The sequence below is a fragment of the Schistocerca cancellata genome, chromosome 8, assembly GCF_023864275.1.
Source record: "Schistocerca cancellata isolate TAMUIC-IGC-003103 chromosome 8, iqSchCanc2.1, whole genome shotgun sequence".
Taxonomy (NCBI): Eukaryota; Metazoa; Arthropoda; class Insecta; order Orthoptera; family Acrididae; genus Schistocerca; species Schistocerca cancellata.
This window is the reverse complement of record NC_064633.1, coordinates 409,559,138-409,579,345: the sequence shown is the minus strand read 5'-3', so window position 1 is coordinate 409,579,345 and position 20,208 is coordinate 409,559,138. Positions and strand designations below refer to the sequence as shown.

General features: G+C 42.1%; 1 non-coding gene across 1 annotated transcript; it reads left to right on the top strand.

Annotated features, from left to right (window-relative positions):
• The first annotated feature begins 5,681 nt into the window (after window positions 1–5,681).
• On the top strand, window positions 5,682–5,756 carry Trnat-ugu (transfer RNA threonine (anticodon UGU)). Its single transcript has one exon. It is a non-coding gene; the product is annotated as a tRNA-Thr (tRNA).
• The last annotated feature ends 14,452 nt before the right edge of the window (window positions 5,757–20,208 follow it).

Sequence of the window (20,208 nt, the reverse complement as noted above, 5' to 3'; positions counted from 1 at the left end):
TCGCCAGCTAACCACCAGGACCACCCCCAGCCCATTTTAAAAGCTAGAGCCCTCTAGAAGAACAGTATAGATCTTACGATAACACTAAAAGGGCCACAGCAGCCGCAAGTTTTGGCGTGAGACTTTTTCGCGTCTCTGTTACGTTGCAAACTTTAAAAACATTGCCCCACCACGAAAAGTATAACGTTTCTCATTGGATAGACAGAATTTATGTAGGCGGAGCTTAAGGTTAAAATTGAGACCCTGATTGGTCAGATGAAAACACAGCCAGATAGTTTTTTTTTTTTAAACGAACTTCGGTAAATTGTAGTAAGGAGAAATTAGGAGAGTGTCGCTTCTGAGACGGCGAGCTGTATGGAATCGCGCCGGCCACCGCCCCCTGACGAACACCGACAAGGTAATGAACGCACGCGATGCCGCATTTTTGAGCGCATAAGGCTTCACTCAGAACTGCAGAAGTGTCATCTGTTACATCCTCTTTTTACGTAATACTAGTGTCGATCGTCAATTGAAGCTCATGGTATTCACATTTGCTACATAAGTTAAAATCTGAAACGCGATCAGACACTGTAATTTACGACAAGTTAGATAAGTAATTAAAGATAATTGAGGGTCACTGTAGACCATTTTGATAGTTTTCTCTTTTGTGAAACTTAATTTAAACCTGGATTATGGATGTGATATGGCATAGGTCATCCTTTGATCCATTGTAGAACTTGGAAACCCACTCAGGGAATATTCGTTCACATTTTTGTTGTACGCAGTTGGTTTTTATCATCCTGTATTAAAATATTTCCTTTTATCAATAGTGCAATTTATAAACAATGTTTTGTGAGTAGAATAAAATTTCCAATGGTAAACTTAACTGCTTTTTCGACGTTATTTTACCAGCTAACTAAAAATAGGAAAGCCTTGAACCCCTACCACTAAATTTAGTTAGTATTAAGAGTCTTTTACAGGGAGTGCAGTGGAGCTGACGCTGAAATCATTAAGTATTTGGGTACATCATCGCTAGTCACACTGAACTCTTCTGAACTCTACATGTCATGTGTGGTCTGGCGTCTCCTTATCAGCAACAGGTCCCAGGTTCAAAATAGCCAATTCGCTAAAAAACATGCTCAGAGCGTCGTTGCACGAAAGAGGTAGGGAGACACGACTTAGAACAGACATACACCACGCAGAATGTTAGAGAATGGCGACCCTGCCAGGATGGTAAAATACCATGATTGAAGGGCGACCACACGCCTAACTAGGTCAGAAAAATATCCTGTTGAAAAATTTTCGTAGTAAAAAAAATTTTTTTTCCTAAAGTTATAAAAAGTCGGTGTCAACAAAATATTTTCGCATTCGGAAGAGAAAGTTGGTGATTGGAATTTCGTGAGAAGATTCTGTTGCAACGAAAAACGCCTATCTTTTAATGATGTCCATCTCAAATCCTGTATCATTTCTGTGATACTCTCTCCCACATTTCGCGATAATACAAAACCTGCTGCCTTTCTTTGAACTTTTTCGATGTACGCAGTCAGTCCTATTTGGTAAAGATCCCACACCACCCAACAGTCTTCTAAAAGAGGACGGACAAGCGTAGTGTAGGCAGTCTCCTTAGTAGGTCTTTGGTTAGCCTTTCCCACAACATTTTCTATGTATTCCTTCCAATTTAAATACGAAAAAACTATATGAATGGGACGGAAATAGTTAAATGTGGCGTACATGTACCGGCTAATCAATCAGTACAATTACAGATAATTTGGATGATTCATTCAAGGGAAAGAGCTTTACAGACTGAGCAAGTTGATAAGGCGTTGGCCCACCTCTAGCCCTTATTCAACCAGTTATTCGGCCTGACTATGATGGACAGAGTTGTTAGATGTCCTCCTGAGGGGTATCTTGCCAAATTATGTCGTACTGGGGCATAAGGCCGTCAAATTGCCGAGCTGGTTGGAGGACCCTGACAATAATGCTACAAATGTCCTCAGTCTGGGAGAGCTGGGCGACCTAGCTAGCCAAGGTAAGGATTGGAAAACACGAAGACAAACAGTAAAAATTCTCGTCGTGTGCTGGCGGGCATTATCTTGTTGAAATGTAAGGCCAAAATGGCTTTCCACGAAGGGCAAGAAAACGGGGCGTGGAATATCGTCGACGTACTACCGTGCTGTAAGGGTGATTTGGACGACAATCAAAGGGGTCCTGCTACGAAATGAAGTGGCACTCCAATCACCAATCCTCGTTCTCTGCCCGTACGTAACCCACCACTGTCCAGGGTGTCTCCAGGCACGTTTTCGACCTAGAATGCTATTGACTTAGTAGAACTGTCTTCAGTGATGAGTCCCACTTCGAACTGAGCCTCGGTGACAAGCGAAGATGTGCTGGAACAAGCCCCAACTGTCGCCCCCCGACGAGGCCCAAAATCCAAGAGTTATGATCAGGAATGCCACTTCTTTTCGCTTATTTGTTGGTACTTCTACGTCACATCTACTTATGCCGTTCCATTCGGATAATTTCTTTCCTTGAGCGTCGTTTTTATTGTCTTATTATTTTCACAGGATAGTTCTAACACTTCGTGTGCAGGTACTCTCGTGATGATCTGAAGAATGAAGCCGATTGAAAGTAAATTAGTATTTCTTAGCAGGTCTTGGTGGTTGAAATATTACATATCTTAATCAAAAAGTTATTTTGAATTCGTTTTGACATACTTTTAACTCACAGTGCACCACATAAAAATGCTGCGATTTTGTTGTATGTGGTTTTCGCAAGTAACACTGACCATTGTAAAGTCTGTTCTGGCAAAACCACAAGCGCCGGAACGAAGGGGAAGAACGCAAGATCAGAGATGTTGGTGAGGAAACGTCAGCCAATAGCCCGGTGACAAGGACTGCGCTGCGCCACGAGCGACATCTGCAGGCGGTGAATATAAGCGCCGCTCCTGCCAGCCTCGGCCGCTCAGATCGGCTCAGTATGCGGACATTAGTGAACAAAAAATGGTTCAAATGGCTCTGAGCACTATGGGACTTAACTGCTTTGATCATCAGTCCCCTTGAACTTAGAACTACTTAAACCTAACCAACCTAAGAACATCACACACAGCCATGCCCGAGGCAGGATTCGAACCTGCGATCGTAGCGGTCGCGCGGTTCCGGACTGTAGCGCCAAGAACCACTCGGCCACTCTGGCCGGCCATTAGTGTACGGTATAGGCACAGTTGTAGACCGGCACTCGCAGGTCAGTTATCAGTGACGCGTGTCAACTTGCAGGAACATTGTGTATAGCAAGAACTCGGACTTTTATTGTATGTCGCCTATCGTTTGCGACACCTTTGTAAATACAAGTTAAGTATTGTCAATTTGCTTTATAGAAATAAAACTACTAATGTTATTTGCCTGAACTGTTGTATAGCAATCCGAGAACACAGCATCCCTTAGGCACCCTATACGTATCCATGCAGTCTGACCAACGTGCCTACAAGGACTGTGCGCCCCATGCACCCACGTAACACAGCGTAAGAACAATTGGCATAACACCTAACCGACAGGATTCGGAGACGCGTGTCACCCCTTGACAGAGACGGAGGGATTAGAAATCTAAGGAGGGATTAGAAGTCAAAGGGAAAGAATATCAATGACAACATTCACTAATAACACTGCAGTCTTCACTGAGAGCAAGGAATAATTACAGCACATGCCAAACGGAATTAACATGCTGCTAAGCCTGGAATATGGACTGAAAGGAAACTGCAAAGGTAAAAGTAGTGACGAGACGCAGTGCCACGCCAGCAACTGCTGTTGTCCTTCAATGCACGTCAGTTCCTTGCAAATATTAGAAAACGAATGCGTTCAATGCAAACTTCGGGTCGAGTTCCTTTTACTCAAAGCAGCACAAGATTGTACACATTACTGGGTCAAACAACACAGAAACTGGGCAATAACTAAGTGGAGGTATGTAGCGTGGTCCGACGAGTCAAGAATTTGAATCTTTTCAGATCATGGAAGGCGTCAAGTACATCGATAATAAACAGACTGAAAGGGGTGTAGTCGAGACCATAGGTTATTCTTTTATTTTTAGTAATCAGTCGTCTGACAGGTTTGATTCGGCTTCCTCTCCGTGTCAACCTCTTCACCTGAGACAACATATGTCGTCGATTATTCGTGGGATACATTCCAATCTTTGTCTCCATCTATAGTTTTTAGCCTCTGCACTAAGGTGAAAAAAGTGATAGGATGGCGGCAGAATCGCGTACACAAGGTATAAAAGGGCAGTGCTTTGGCAGAGTTGTCATTTGTACTCAGGTGATTCATGTGAAAAGGTTTCCAACATGACTGTGACTGCAAACAGACCTTGAACGCGGAATGGTAGTTGCAGCAATATGCATGGGATATCCCATTTAGCAAATCGTTAGGGAATTCAAAATTTTGAGACCCACAGTGGTCAGAGTGTGTGGTGACTACCAGATTTCCGGCATTACCTCTCACCACGGAAGCGGTGTAGTACAATTTAATATAAACATGGTCTATACATAAATACAACACACCTTCTGCAGTACATTCCACTGAACCTTGACCAGGTACATCTTATATCGTATCGTATCACAGAACTATATTACATGAATATGAGAACAACAGTATATCAGCAAGTCAAGCATAAAATAACTATTACATAAAACAACGTACATACTGCACTGATTACATAAGCTCACGTCTGTACATCAGCAGAATGAAAACTGAGAGTCTCAAGTAAATATCAAAGACGTTACAATCGGTCACCGGGTGTAACTGTGGTAGGAGTTAAGCCCAAAAACACGTCGTGTCATATAAATTACAAAGACAAATCAACGATAGAAGAATGTTACACTGCAGGCATACAATAAATAAATTATCGAAATCAGAGTACGTTATACTTATTTTGTTATAATACTTATAAATTAATGTGGTATAAAGCTTAAAACCACATTTTAAAACTACATCAAAACATAACAGGAAGCACTGCACATTCAATGTATCGTTTAATACACAAGTAGTGAAGTTAGTCATTTAGCATGTTCGTATTGCAAAAACAAATACGATAAAAACATACATGTCATAAAATGCATGCTACATAAAGACTCAAAAACCATACACTTTTGTTCGGTACCTCGGTGTAGTTAAGTAACCATGAAGGAATTACAAAGGGAACATCAAATGTTCCACTTACAACTACCATAAACACGTCATTATAAGTACAGAAGCAGTATAATGAAATCGCTTAACTGGCTTTATACAGTCACAGTATTTACGCTATCAACATGTAGCTCGATGTTCAGGTACTAGCATGTTGCTCGAGGTCTTGATGTGAAAGACACGAACGACAAGATCACTGGAGTAAATAATGTGATCCTGCGACTTGTTATGTAATACAATTTCTAGCAAAAGCTGCATGGTCATCCACGGTAACTGTTCTTTCGGGAACAGATACTACCGTCATATATATAGTTAAAATATGGCTTCCCGGCCATTGACCTTCTTGTGCGAACGCACACGCTATGCCTGAACTCGTACGGGACTTGGTAGATTAATGTGCCACGAGTAATGAGTATGATGGGCAAACATCTATTAGGCGCACTACGAATGTAGTGGTGTGGACATGTTGGGAATGTGCATCCCACGGGAATCGTGCAAGGGATAAGTCCGTGCAGACGCACTATCCTCTGTGCCCGTGGTGGCTCAGATGGATAGAGCGTCTGCCATGTAAGCAGGAGATCCCGGGTTCGAGTCCCGGTCGGGGCACACATTTTCAACATGTCCCCAATGAAGTGCATCAACGCCTGTTTGCAGCTAGGGTGTCAATTTAATTATCATTTCATAATACAATAAAAATAAATTTGGTATACGACATAGTCATGACAGCTACACCAACAAGACCGTGTAGCTGCTACACACGATTCACACTACATTAAGCTATCAACTTGTAGCTCGAGGTTTAGGTCCAAGCATAGTGTTCGTGGTCAAGATGTGAAATAGGAACTGATAGGACAAACTTGTCATGGTATAATGTTTAATATTTCTATACTCTTTGTAATTTATTGAGTAACAAAAACAAGCTGTGAGCAGAAAAGTCACAACCTAAAAGTGTGTTGCGCAATGTCTACGTGATATGTGGCGTAAGTGCAGAAAATAACGTTCAACGCTAATGTGTTACGATGAATATCGCCAAACCAACAGGGAAAACGATGCCTTTCCAGTGTGGACTTTCCAGAGTTCTAATGAATGAGCGTAAGGGGATCAATATCGAACGAACCAAGGAGACCTTAACTTCCCTGAAATTATAGAATCACATCATCTTCACAAGAGAAATTTCGTAAAAACAAATCACAAAAGACCAACAAAATGGTAAAAAAATTTTCATTAGATTCTAACTGGTCATTCAATAAATTACTCAGAGATCTTTTCTTATAACTATAAATCTGTAGATTTTCTAAAATATCAAATATTTTTCCCTTTGCGTAATTATGCAACACTGTTATGTCACGGCACTATCTAAAAACCACTGCACTCACCACAATGTAACTTTTAAACATCCATTCTGTTATATTTGTCGTCATTCATCTCCGTATTGTGCCTTAAGTTAGTCTTTAGCTGTTGGAAATTTTAAATGCAGGAATAACATTTGACTTCCAGTCTATATTTCATGGGAATGCATTTTAATTTAGCTTTTTGTCTTGACCTGAAGTAACACTATGCTTGTTATTTTTACTAAACTTCCTTTTTAGTTTTTCATAAAGATCTTCGACTAGGCCTTGAGAATAGTCATTAGCTACAGCAATATGTTTAATGTTTCCAATACCCGTTCTACACTTTTGGTATAGAACGGTAACCTTAACATTCTGTATAACATTGTGTTAAAATAAGCCGTCTTATAAGGCAATGGATGACATGAAGAATAATTCTATCAGTATTCGTCGGTATTCGAAATATATTGAAAGCATGATTGGCTTTCTGTTTCTTAATGGTAATATCCAAATAATTTATGGCATTATCTACTTCCATTTCTAGTGCAAACTGTATTTTCTTATGTTCTATTCAAACTTATTATATACTTCTGAACATCTACTTCACAACCCATTATCCGGACGATAAATTCATCTGCGTAACGTTTAAAATATATGTTCTTTTTTCTTTGAGTTCACTATTCTGACGAAAACAGTTATTTTCTAAATAGTTGATAAAATTGTCTGCCATGGTTCCAACCAGGCTGTTGCCATGGGCAGTCCATTTTGCTAACAAAATTTGTTATTAAGTTGGAAATACGTGTAAGACAGTGATAACTCAGGCAGCTCAATCAGCTCAACGATTTCTCAATGACTTAACTTACGATGACTTCGCAAATTATTCTTTATTATTTTAAGACGCTCCCCAATTGGTGTGTTCGTATAGAGGTTCGTTATAACAAAGGATGCTAACACCGATTCATTGGGTATCTGAATGTCCTTCAAAAATGTGTAAGTTCCTGATTATTTTTTACATTTGTGGGGTTTTCAAAAACAAACACCTCTTTTAAATTCTTGTTTAACAAGTTATTTAGCTCGTAATGTGGCGATGATCTGTTATCAACATTAGACCTTATCGGTTTATTAGGCTTATATGTCTTAACCTGTGAGTGTAACTTTGGTATACTCCTATTCATCATCTTCACATATCGTTTGTCTTTTTCAGTTAACATGAAATTACATTTATCGATTTTGCTTCTGATGGCCAGATTAAGAGTCTCAGTGGGATCCTTAACAATTTGTACAATATTATTATCCTTGAAAAATTTCTCAGTTTTATTAATGTAATTTTGAACGTTAATAATGACTATAGCATTACTTTTATCGACTTTTGTAGCAGTAGCTTTACTACCCTACAATTTTACATTAATAGAGTTTAAAAGTTTGGTCCCATTACTACCATGTAATAGCGTATTTAATTCACTTTATAAATTTTTGCAGTAATAACAGCAGTAGCAATGCCCTGACTCTTCTTCATTCCTGACGAACCTACGGCAATCTTAGTATCTGCTGTTACTTACTTCATGTTACGTGTATCTGTGAGATTTTCAACTCTTTCTGCAAAAGGTCACTGTACTCTTAAGCTCGGTATTAACTGGTTAAAAGAACTCTACTCGTAATCTTCCAATTTTTTACTATGTATAGGCTGAGTTAAATTTGACATTTTACTAACAGAATTCCACATAAAATTTTTCGTCTCTAAAAACTGCTCCTTTGGAAGCTTTCCTTTTATAAAACTTCAATACTGTTAACGTCATCAAATAAAAGTTAAATATTTTTATAAAACTTTCTAATTTGTAACTTCATCCATATAACCTCTAATTTGGATTTCACAGTTTAAACAAGTTTTGAGGTATTTTTAATATTAATTCTGGCATACTAAGGCATAACCTTATGCTTTACATATCCTTTGTTGAAAAGAACATGTTTTGGAATTTACTTGTTTTCATTTCAATTTTCAACAAAATAAGAAGCTTCCCAATAGCCTGGCTATTCAGAATATCATATATATGAACCAAAGAATGATATGGAATAGGAATTAAAGTTCAGGGACAAGAAATACAAACTTTAAGTTTGCCGATGGCATTGTAATTTTTTCAGAGACACCAAAGGACTTGGAAGAGCACTTGAACGGAATGGACATTGTCTTGAAAGGATGATGAAAGATGAGCGTCAACAAAAGCAAACCGACGATAATGGAATGTAGTCAGATTGTGTCAAGTGACGGTGAGGAAAACAGATTAAGAAATTTTTATTTGGGTAGCAAAATATGTGAAATAACTGATGATGGCCAAAGTGGAGAGGATATGAAATATAGACTAGCAATGGCAAGAAACCGTTACTGAAGAAGAGGAATTTGTTGACATCGAATATAGATTTAAGCGTTAGCAATCTTTTCTGGAAGTGTTTGTGTGAAGTATAGCCATGTATGGAAGTGATACGTGGACGATAAACACTTGAGACAAGAAGAGAATAGGAGCTCTTGAAGTGTAGTGCTACAGAAGAAAGCTGAAGATTAGACGGGTATATCACGTAATTAATGAGGAGCTACTAAATAGAACTGGGGAGAAAAGAAATTTGTGGCGCAACCTGACTAGAAGAAGGTATTGGTTGGTAGGACACATTCTGAGAAACAAAGAGATCACTAATGTAGTACAGGAGGGAAGTGTGTGGAGACCGAAAGATGAATACAGTAAGCAGATTCAGAAGAAAGTAGGTTGCAGTAGTTACTCGGAGATGAAGAGGCTTACAGAGGATAGAGCAGCGTGGAGAGCTGCATCAAAACAGTCTTTGGACTGAAGAGCACAACGAAAACAACAACAACAACAGCAGCAGCAGCATGGACCTCGGGAAAACCATTTATTTAATGCTACACCATTAATGTAAACGACTGACGTTCTTAAGAGGAAACGATCATCCCAGAACGTAAACGATGATGTACGAACTGTTGTTCAGAGTGTGAAGTAGGTTTACGAATAAGAGAGGAGGTGGATGCTCAGACACCGTTTTGCATGTTAGTGTTGGTGTTATTCATTAGAGTACAAATGCGCTAATCAGTTAAAACTCACACATGGGTGTTAGCTCTCTTGATATTTCCGATTAATAATGATTTGGAGAATTATGTGTCGTGGGGGGAATGTCACCGCCATTGTCTGAACATTTACGGACACTAGCAGTGGGTGTGATGCCAAATAAAAATACAAGTTTCTGCACGTGAGTAGTATGATATTTACCTCATCCTTAGCTATCTGTATGCTTGTTTTCGCGTATAGGCAGGCTACAGAGAGAACATAGTTGTGGAACGGTGTAAAATATTTTGTGGACGCGACCAGCTGAGGAAGAAGAGGATGCCTCTTTCTCAATCGTCTAACATGTGTGAGACTGGTTCTGATCTATCTTCTTACCACAATTGCGCAAGGACGCTTTGCTCTGTGAGTGTTTTAGGAATTTGTGTCGAACCTACAGCCTGGAAGGTAGGAAGACACCAGCTCACCATGCAGAGTTCAGAAGAGTGCAGCAGTACGGACAGTGACGCAGTCAGACAATGATTTCAGTGTCGGTTCCAGTACACTTCTTGTAAAGGAAACGTTACCGCTAACAGAAATTAGTGTACGGGTACAGGCGTAACTATATGCTAGCAAAATTTAAAATCCTAGATTTTCGTTATTAAGGTTTATTTTTTACTCTAAGTAACACTCTATGTCATATAAATCATAATTGTAATACATACAGGCTGGTAAAATATTGATATTGTGTGTTCACTACTGTGAAGCGAAATTCCTAGCTATTCTGTCTTTAATTGTAAGATGGTTGATGGCCATGTCTGGGAGTCGATAAAAATGCAATCAAATTAGATGCAATTGGGGCCAGACATATTAATTAAGGTAAAAATGCACAATGAAAATACCCAAAATGGAGTCTATATAGAGGAAATAAATATCACTGCAAATATAATTGCACAATTAAAGTAGTTTAATAAGTTCAGAGTATAAAGCACTCTGCAGTGGCTGGTCAGTCCTTTTCATTAGATCAGATATCTCGCGTTTCTGCTTCAATTAAGCCCGACAATCGTGAATATGTTTAACTACAGGTCATGGTTGAAAGGACGAAAAAATAGGACAGAGGAGATGATTGTAGATCTGAGTGTCAATCAAATATCACTTGCTGGCGTAGCATGAGCACGCGTGTTTACCTTTCCTCAGCGGTGGCAGTGGCTGTTCTCAACGCGAGCTGAGAATCTGAGAATCTATTCTAAATCTCTCTCGACTGTTAAACACCGGTCGGATACGTTTCCTACGTCTTCGGAGAAGACTCCCAGTTGCTCCCTAGCTACGTTAACTGGCATGGTAAATGCTATTGAAATAGCACGTATGTCATTGCCATCAAATCGCTCGCAAGTGTGAACCGTCAGTGCTCGATGCAACTCTCCATACTAGGAGACTCCTTACGAGTTAAGACGAGCCTCGGAACAAGTGTTCACATAATTAGTTTCGCAATCATCTCATCGCGGAGCGAGTCGCCTTGCTCAAACACTAGACGATTTGCTGCAGCGAATTTTTCTCTCTGAATTTGCCTATATCAAAGCAGGTGGCCATGTGTTTTCTTTCTGGCCAATCAGAGCATTCGTACTTGTTATAACTCCACCCGCTAAAGTTTCTGTAGCCTATCACATGCATGGTTTCTTTCGTAGGGCGAAGTTTAACTTCGTTAACATGGTTAAAAGCAGGGACAAGGGCGGCTTTTGCCGGCGGTCTGTGCAGTGGCTGCAGCATCGCATTGTGTCCACTGGATGTCGCACTGTGAACGTTTCGGCAGAACATGGGACGGGCATTGCCATCGTAAAACTCTCATTTGCTCAGAACTGCATCTCGTAACTCAGTTTTTGGGAAATTATTCCGTGCAATTGCAAGTGTGGGTGTTAGTGGTTTATGTTCACGAAATGTTGGCTTTTTTATTCGATTTGCATATCACTGAAATTCGTAAGTTTTCACGTAACTGTGCCATGTGACATATCGATTTAACCAGAATTGTTACAGGAATTCAATGTAACGTGTGTTATGTGTCTGATACCTTACAATCACAACTCGGCCATGTGCAACTAGGCCACCTGAGATAGGTCAATGGTGTGGTAAGTGCAGTAAATACTCTTCCCATGGAACCAGTTTCAAACAGGAACAGTGTAGTTACTGGAAGTACTAGCATTCTTAAGAGCTGTATGTCTACTAATAATATCTCTTTGCCTTAACGCTGTCTCGTGTTCTTCTTCCTGTTTCCTTAGTGCTAGTGCTGTCTTTTGCAAGTCATGGTTCCAAGGTAGATGAAATCGTCAATTGTCTCGAATCTTGCTTAAGTATCTGATTAAAACAGAATTAAAAGTGAACCAAAAACAATGGTAGGGGTTATACTCTGGTTTCTCTGTTCCTTCTAGTATAACTACTAAGATTCTTCAAAGTGGTGATAATATTCTGCAACACGCAACCTGATGCAAGTGTATCGTCGTGAAGTCAGTAAAGTCTCGATGTTGCAGAGAACTTCCCTTGTGGCCAGACAAGAATGAAGAAACCCTTTCCAGTCGCTCTTATCATATGGAAAAAAAGGAAATTAATGGGAATCGAGCTATGCCATCAGTGTCCGTAGCTAGCAATGTTATCCACTACACCACTTATTTTGTTTTCACTCATGTGAAGTAGCTAGCAATGTTACCCACTACACCACTTATTTTGTTTTCACTCATGTGAAGTATAGTGATCAATTTCATATTCAGCACAATTCAGTGCTTTGTTTTACCTTCGTGTCTGTGCTTCTTCCCATTCACTTTTTCAGTGTCCATGGTTTTGACAGAGGTAGCAAGTGATATAGTGTATCTTAACAGGAGCAACAGTCCTTAACGGTTCACAGTCAAAGATGACAGTAGGCAGTTTATTCAACATTTCTTTCAGCTCGAGACTTTCTCCGACTCTGAAAGAATCTCCATCCTCCAACACACACACACACACACACACACACAGACAGAGAGAGAGAGAGAGAGAGAGAGAGAGAGAGAGAGAGAGAGAGACAAAAGTAAAAAGAAAACGATATACCACGAAGGAACTGTCCGAATGAGACGGAAATATGTAGATGTGATGTGCTCCTATGAAAGTATACTGCACCCCAGACCATCTCTCCTGGTTGTCGGTAAGTAAGACGGGTGACAGTCGGCTAGGTATCCCACCATTGTCCGTGGTGCTACGGACGCGTCCTCGCCCTGGAATCCCATTGACTGAAGTAGAATTGTCTTCAGTGATGAGTCCCGCTTCGCACTGAGCCCCGATGACCGGCGAAGCAGGACCGCTTTGGTTGTCATCCGTGGCACGTCTACAATATTTTACGACACGTTTTGTTGCCCTTCGTGGAAAGCCATTCTGGGATTACATTTCAGTCACAAAAAGCCCGCCCGCAGACGGGGAGAGTTTCTACTGCTTGTCTTCGTGCTTGCCAAATCGCCGGATCTCTCCCCAGTTGAGAATGTTTGAAGAGCTGTGGGTAGGGCTCTCCAAACATCTTGGGATTTTGACGACCTAACGTGCCAATTGGACAGAATTTGGCACGATATCCCTCAGGAGAACATCCAACAGCTCTTTCAATGAGTGCCAAGCCTAATGTCTGGTTGCATAAAGGACATAGGTGGACAAACGCGCTATTGACTTGCTCTGCTCGTGAAAGTCTCTCTCTTGAATGAATCATCCGATTTTTGTGAAATTGTAATCATGTGTTTGTCTGTACATGTACTACATCGCCGGCCGCTGTGGCCGAGCGGTTCTAGGCGCTTCAGTCCGGAACGGCGTGCTGCTACGGTCGCAGGTTCGATTCCTGCATCGGGCATGTATATGTGTGATGTCCTTATGTTAGTTAGGTGTAAGTAGTTCTAAGTCTAGGGGAGTGATGACCTCAGATGTTAAGCACCATAGTCCTTAGAGCCGTTTGAACCATTTATCTGTACTACATCACATTTACCGATTTCCGTCCCATTCGTATGATTCCTCTGTGGGCGTGTTTTTTTTTCTCCTTAAGGTGTAGTTAATCCATGAATCTGACAACACATCAGCCATACCTGCACAACTTTGTTGACAGTAAAGGTTTTTGCAACATAGTCGATTAGGCAGCGAGTGTTCTCTCGTACCTCATTCCAAGCTCAACTTGAGGCTGCAGTACAGTAGTGCTGTTTAACAATCCACTTCTATGTACATACGACTCAGTAACTACCGCACTGCAAACGAACTCAATAACGGACACAGTGAATTGGCTTGGTGTCTAAGTACACCATTCCCAAAACAGACGGTGATAAAACTAATCCCTAAAGATGGCAGAACCATCTTCAGCCTGGTCTTACATTTCGCATTCTGCGATGTGGACACTTTATAAGGCTGTCGGCGCACCTGTAGCCTGGCAAATTAGCGACTCTTCAGAAGACACAACCGCCTCCTTTCTGTATTGTTAGGACCACTGGAGTCGCACAGATTTCTGCCGCTGTCAGTAATGACCTTTCACGAGGTCCCTAATTTGAACGAGGTACACTGCGCAACAGAATTAAGAGATCACTTATGTCTCCCAATGCGATGTGTAAGTTTTAATTTTGGCCCAAAGGTGCGCACAACCTTCCTCTGTAACGGTTCACAAACGTGACTCCCTGCGTCGTCACCTTCAGGCTCGACAACGCTTCAAACAGCAACGTGTCGACACATTCGAGAAAAAGACCAGTGTTCAGAGGCTCGTGTTACGTGTGAGGTGGGTTACTTACGTCACACTGGCACCAAAATTCACTAAATTCTGCCAACGCCAATGTAAACGTGTCACACAATGGGAAGGTCATCACAGCCCCTCTTACCCACCTTTCATCCGTTCTTTTGATGCCTCTGCGATGGAAGTCAGAACCGGGACGCCCAGCGTTGAAATCGTACGGTTTTCTTATCAGCGGCCCAGGAAAATATTTCAGATATACCACCGATCAGAACCGACATGAAAAGCCCTCAGAGGGTGGCCTAAAGGGTGTCAACGAAAATATCTGTTTCCCCGGGACGTTGATTCCACACATTTAGTGGTCGAAATCAATAGTGCGATGAGCAACAGGAAGACGATCTTTACAATGTTTGATATCTACCTGAGGCTTCAACCATTCCATAAGGGCATTAAGGACTTGACCTCAGCCCTTTGGAGTTTAGTGCGATCGCAATTTTTGCCCTGTTGTACGGAGTGGAACCGGTAGGTATCGTTCAAAACCATTCAACGGAATCTGAACACAATACGAATCAGCAAATGATGCTCATGCTTTTTCAATGCTTCTGTTTCACACTATCCTATAGCGTGATCATGTACGTGGCGACATTGACACATGTGTGAACAGAACAACAAAGGCTCCATTTAAGGCCGCCCAGTTCGGCAATACCTAGGTGGCACCCTCTCACATTTATTGAGAATTTTAAAAATATACCTTCATAGAGGAAAACTGCAGGCAAGCGACTGGCACCGGAGATGTGTTGTTGTCGACGATCTGATCGTTCAAATGGCTCTGAGCACTATGGAACTTAATCTGAGGTCATCAGTCCCATAGAACTTAGAACTACTTAAACCTAACTAACCTAAGGACATCACACACTTCCATGCCCGAGGCAGGATTCGAACCTGCGACCGTAGCGGTCACGCGGTTCCAAACTGACGCGCTTAGAACCGCACGGCCACACCGGTCGGCTGTCGACGATCTGACCTCCATCGCAGAGTTGCCAGACGAAGGTGGAAAGCGTGCATAAGATGGACTGTAACGACTTTCCCATCCAGACCGCACGTTTGCGTTGGTGTTCGGCAGAACTGTAGTGGACTTTTGAGCTGTGGCCTTTTCTTCGTATGTGTTGACACGTTGGAGTTTGAAGCATCGTCGATCCGGAGAATCACGTGGTAGGGCGCCATGAGTTCTATCGCAGAGGAATGTCCTCCTACAAAATCACATGTCAAACGCTTCGATTCTCTACTGTTCCTGTTTTACTGCAGTGTTCACTTCCAGTATAAGTGGCATTCCAAACGTATATCTTTCACCCAAATTTCAAACATCTGCCGTTATGGGAAACTATTACGGGGTTTCGAAAAAATGATCCTAGAATTTTGTTGTGCATTGTAGTACACCATTCCTTGTAGTCACGTTGGACTGCCCGCCTTGATAGGACATCTTCAGTCACGGCTTGGTCCTAGCCACATCCAAACGTGGCGCCTCCTTTCTGACATTCTGTCGCGCTTCCATGTCGCACCATTTTCCTGAGCGGATTACATACAAACAACAGGTAAATACTCTCCATAGCCCGTGCTAGGTCAGCCGTGGAGGGTCACGTGACGTCTATAGACAGCTCTCCAGGGTGAACGTCGTGCTGCTTTAAAGCGGTGACCAATATTCTGTCCCGTGAGATGCTAATGTAGTGGCTCAACCGTGGGCTGATGAAGTTCAGCATTTTATGGTTGTGGTGTTGGTCGACCGTGAGACAGCGACTTGTCCGTCTGCGGCGGCGGCGGGGGCGGCAGCTGTCGGCGTCCGTTAGTTGCTGCGCTACGGAAGCGGAAGCGCCGCCAACGGACGGGCGGCTGGGGAGCCAGCCAACTGCTGCAACGGTTGCCTCGCGCCCGCCAGCGCCGCCGTCTGGCCGGAAAGCATCAATATCCGAGCCCTGCAGCGCTACCTGCCAGCCCCCGTCGCTGTAATAACCCACTGCACACTCACGCTTCGTGGGCACGGACCGTTTGGATTGTTACTGTGTCAGACCGATCGCCTGCAGGGCACCAGGTCCAATTCTATTCTGTAACTTTTCGGTGATGTTGAAACGTCCCCTTAGAAAAAATTATACAAGACTGTGCTTAAACTGACACACAATGTTTTTAGCGCAACGCAATCTGACTTTCAAAAATCCCTGCAAAAGAATGGCCCTGAGTAACATTAAACTATACCTTTCAGAAATCACTTACCTAACAAAAATCTTCAGTACTCGAACTACTGCAATACAGCGAGCGCCACTATTGCCAGCAAAATAAAAGATTCAAACTACAGAAGGCACTAACTACTGATAGGGATAGTTAGCAAATGAAAGATATTAATAGAGAACAAACAATGTATTTACCTTAATAGTCATAATATATATATAGCAGTTCATGACAAATTACAAAACTCCGCCATCTCTCTCCTTACATCCACCACTGCTGGCGGCTCACCTCCAACTACGCAACGCTACGCGCTGTTCACATCCAGCTGCCGCTGCCTAACACTGCAATGGCAGACAACAATGCAAACTAGCCACAGGCTGCACACAGCACAGCCAGTGATTTTCATACAGAGCGCTACGTAACGTTGCCAATAAGAAAATATAAACAGCCTACTTACAATGTAATTCAGCCTAGTTTGATGCATCCGCCACGAATTCCTCTATTGTGCTTCATCTCAGAGTAGCACTTACACCCTACATCCTTAATTTCTTGTTGCGTGTACTCCAGTCTACATCTATGTCTACATTCTACACACCTCTGTAAACTGCGTGGCAGGGAGTTTTTTTTTTTTTTATTGTTATTTTGAGCACCTTACACAAGGCGGGTTGATGGCAGGGAGTATGTTTCACTGCCAGTTATTAGAGCATTTTCCCGTTCCATTCACGTATGGAGCGTAGGAGAAACGGCTTTTTAAACACCTCTGTGTGTATTGTAATTACTCTTATCCTTACGATCCCTATGGAAGCGATACGCGAGGGGCTATAGTACATTCCTAGTCATCATTTAAAGCCGGCTCTTGAAATTTACTAGACTTTCTCAGGATAGTGTTGTGTACATAGGTCCGCGTAGTCAGCGCGTACACAACTTTCCCACTAGAGCGCGCCCCGCTAAGCACAACAGCGCAGGCGCAGCGCTCGTCCGTCTCCGCACTACGAGATAGCGCTGTCTTAGAGACGGACCAAATTCTGCTTCCGCCAATCCGCGTATTAGTATATAATGCAGCCAATGAGATTGCTGCTAACGTAGAACCTTTTCTCCTCGTGGATCACACTCGCGCAGTGATACCTGAACGCGCGAGGTATTATAACGAGTGTACAGACCTCCGATTAGTCAGTATGTACCAGTCTGCATTAGTCTGCATTTGTCTGTACCAGTCTATAGTCAAGTTTCAGTCTGCGCCTAATAAGATTATCATATTCCTGTACATAGCCATGAAGAGAAATGTATAGATATTTTGTCAAGTATGAGAGATATGTGAGAATAAGATTAACGAACCAAGACCAAAGGAACTTCAGATTGTCAATTGTAAACAGCATCCAGAATGAAGTTACGTAATGTCTATCCTTTTTATTATTTTAATAAATGTGTGTGAAAATTAATCAAGTTCTGTTTAAAGTTGGTCACCGTCAATCTGCAAGTGGCATTTCTATCGTCTGACTTAACCGCAGAAGATAAACACGCCACGATAAGACCACGAGACCTATTGCTGACACTCGCCTACTTCGTTAGAGCGACAACTCAAATAATCTGATGGTGTGTGTACCGAGGGTCTTACAGTACGCACACCACAGATAGTTTTCGTCTATCTTCAAGACTACACTCCTGGAAATTACCCTTGACGCTGCATCACAGACAGGAGCGCCTGCGATGGTGTACTCAACGACGAACCTGGGTGCACGAATGGCAAAACGTCATTTTTTCGGATGAATCCAGGTTCTGTTCACACCATCATGATCGTCGCATCCGTGTTTGGCGACATCGCGGTGAACGCACATTGGAAGCGTGTATTCTTCATCACCACACTGGCGTATCACCCGGCGTGATGGTATGGGGTGCCATTGGTTGCACGTCTCGGTCACCTCTTGTTCGCATTCACGGCACTTTGAACAGTGGACGTTACATTTCAGATGTGTTACGACCCGTGGCTCTACCGTTCATTCGATTGCTGCGAAACCCTACATTTCAGCAGGATAATGCACGACCGCATGTTGCAGGTCCTGTACGGGCCTTTCTGGATACAGAAGATGTCCGACTACTGCCCTTGCCAGCACATTCTCCAGATCTATCATCAATTGAAAACGTCTGGTCAATGGTGGCCGAGCAACTGGCTCGTCACAATCCGCCAGTCACTACTCTTGTTGAACTGTGGTATCGTGTTGAAGCTGCATGGGTAACTGTACCTGTACACGCCATCCAAGCTCTGTTTGACTCAATGCCCAGGCGTATCAAGGCCGTTATTAATGGCAGAGGTGGTTGTTCTGGGTACTGATTTCTCAAGATCTATGCACTCAAATTGCGTGAAAATGTAGTCAGTTCTAGTATAATATATTTTTCCAATGAATACCCGTTTATCATGTGCATTTCTTCTTGGTGTAGCAATTTTAATGGCCAGTAGGGTATAATCTTAATGCTCCTCATTTTAACGAAGCATTTAACACACGTACTGTACGATTATTTTACAGCGTTTATAACCACCACCACATATCGATACTGGATGGCTTTTTATTTTATTTTATGTTTCGGTTGCACTATACAAGATGCTCGAGCAGTCAGTTCAGCGTCGTGGGTCGGCTCAGCTTGCTCCATGGAAGTCCACCTGCCATTCTGGAATCTGAAAAAGATCCTTAAGGATTGAAACCGGTCACACCAATTAAAAGAAATTTGCGATCAAGACTGTTTTTAATTATCATATTAATATAAGATCGCTGATAATGTTTTCAAAAATTTTATAAAAGGTTTAATTTTAATTTTCACATCTGAAGATGGCCCTTTGGGACGGTCAAAAACGGTAATCTGAAAAGACTGCATAAAAAAACATAAACACAGCTTGCAGAACCAACAATGAGACAGCATATGCCATATTGGATCTCAGAGAACTTCAGGGTCAACATTGTACAGATGGTAGAGAATCCTAGAATTACTAAGTATTTGATATAAGCAATCAAACGTCGAAAATGAATATAAGAAGTCATGAAGGGGCAGTGCATGTGAAGCACGTGGCTGTAAACTGCAAACCTTTCACGAGAAGCAAATGCCTTCCGCATCGAAATCCGTGGCATTACCATGAAAAACAATTCACAATCTTGTCGGATGTGCTATTTTGTCCAATATTTTTCCTGGTACTTAGGGCATGAGTAACTATCACTGAACGGTTATTAATTATGTGTCTACGGCAGATATTACCACTGTTTACAGTTAATGACTCTCGAATATGAAGCATTACTCGATACAGGAACTTGCAGGCGTGCGTTCGGCTTACGGAGAAGAAGGATTTAGTGTACGGAAAGCCTATCAAATGTACAGAGATAAGTTCAGCAATAGGTATCATTATTATTGGGGAATAATACTGGTGTAGATAGAATCTAAAGATAAACTGGCTAATTTAAGACTCATAGCTCTGCCCACAGTTCTCGACAAAGTTTTGTTTGCAAAGTAGAATTTGAGGAGATAGTGTTGGATCGTGCAAGAGAATGTTCATCATAAATCACCCATCACGTTGTCCGTGGAATGGTCACTTAGAAAACTGCAGCGTGAGAACAGGCAGAGCTGCAATTACACACCTGCCCTGCCATGAATTACACATTGAAAGGTGGCTACACTGAGCCACAGCGCCAGAAATCGCGCCAGAGAGTATTGTTCCGCCGCCTCCACTGGCAGTGCTTATTGAGACGTAGCGGCAGGCAGTTCTTGCCGAG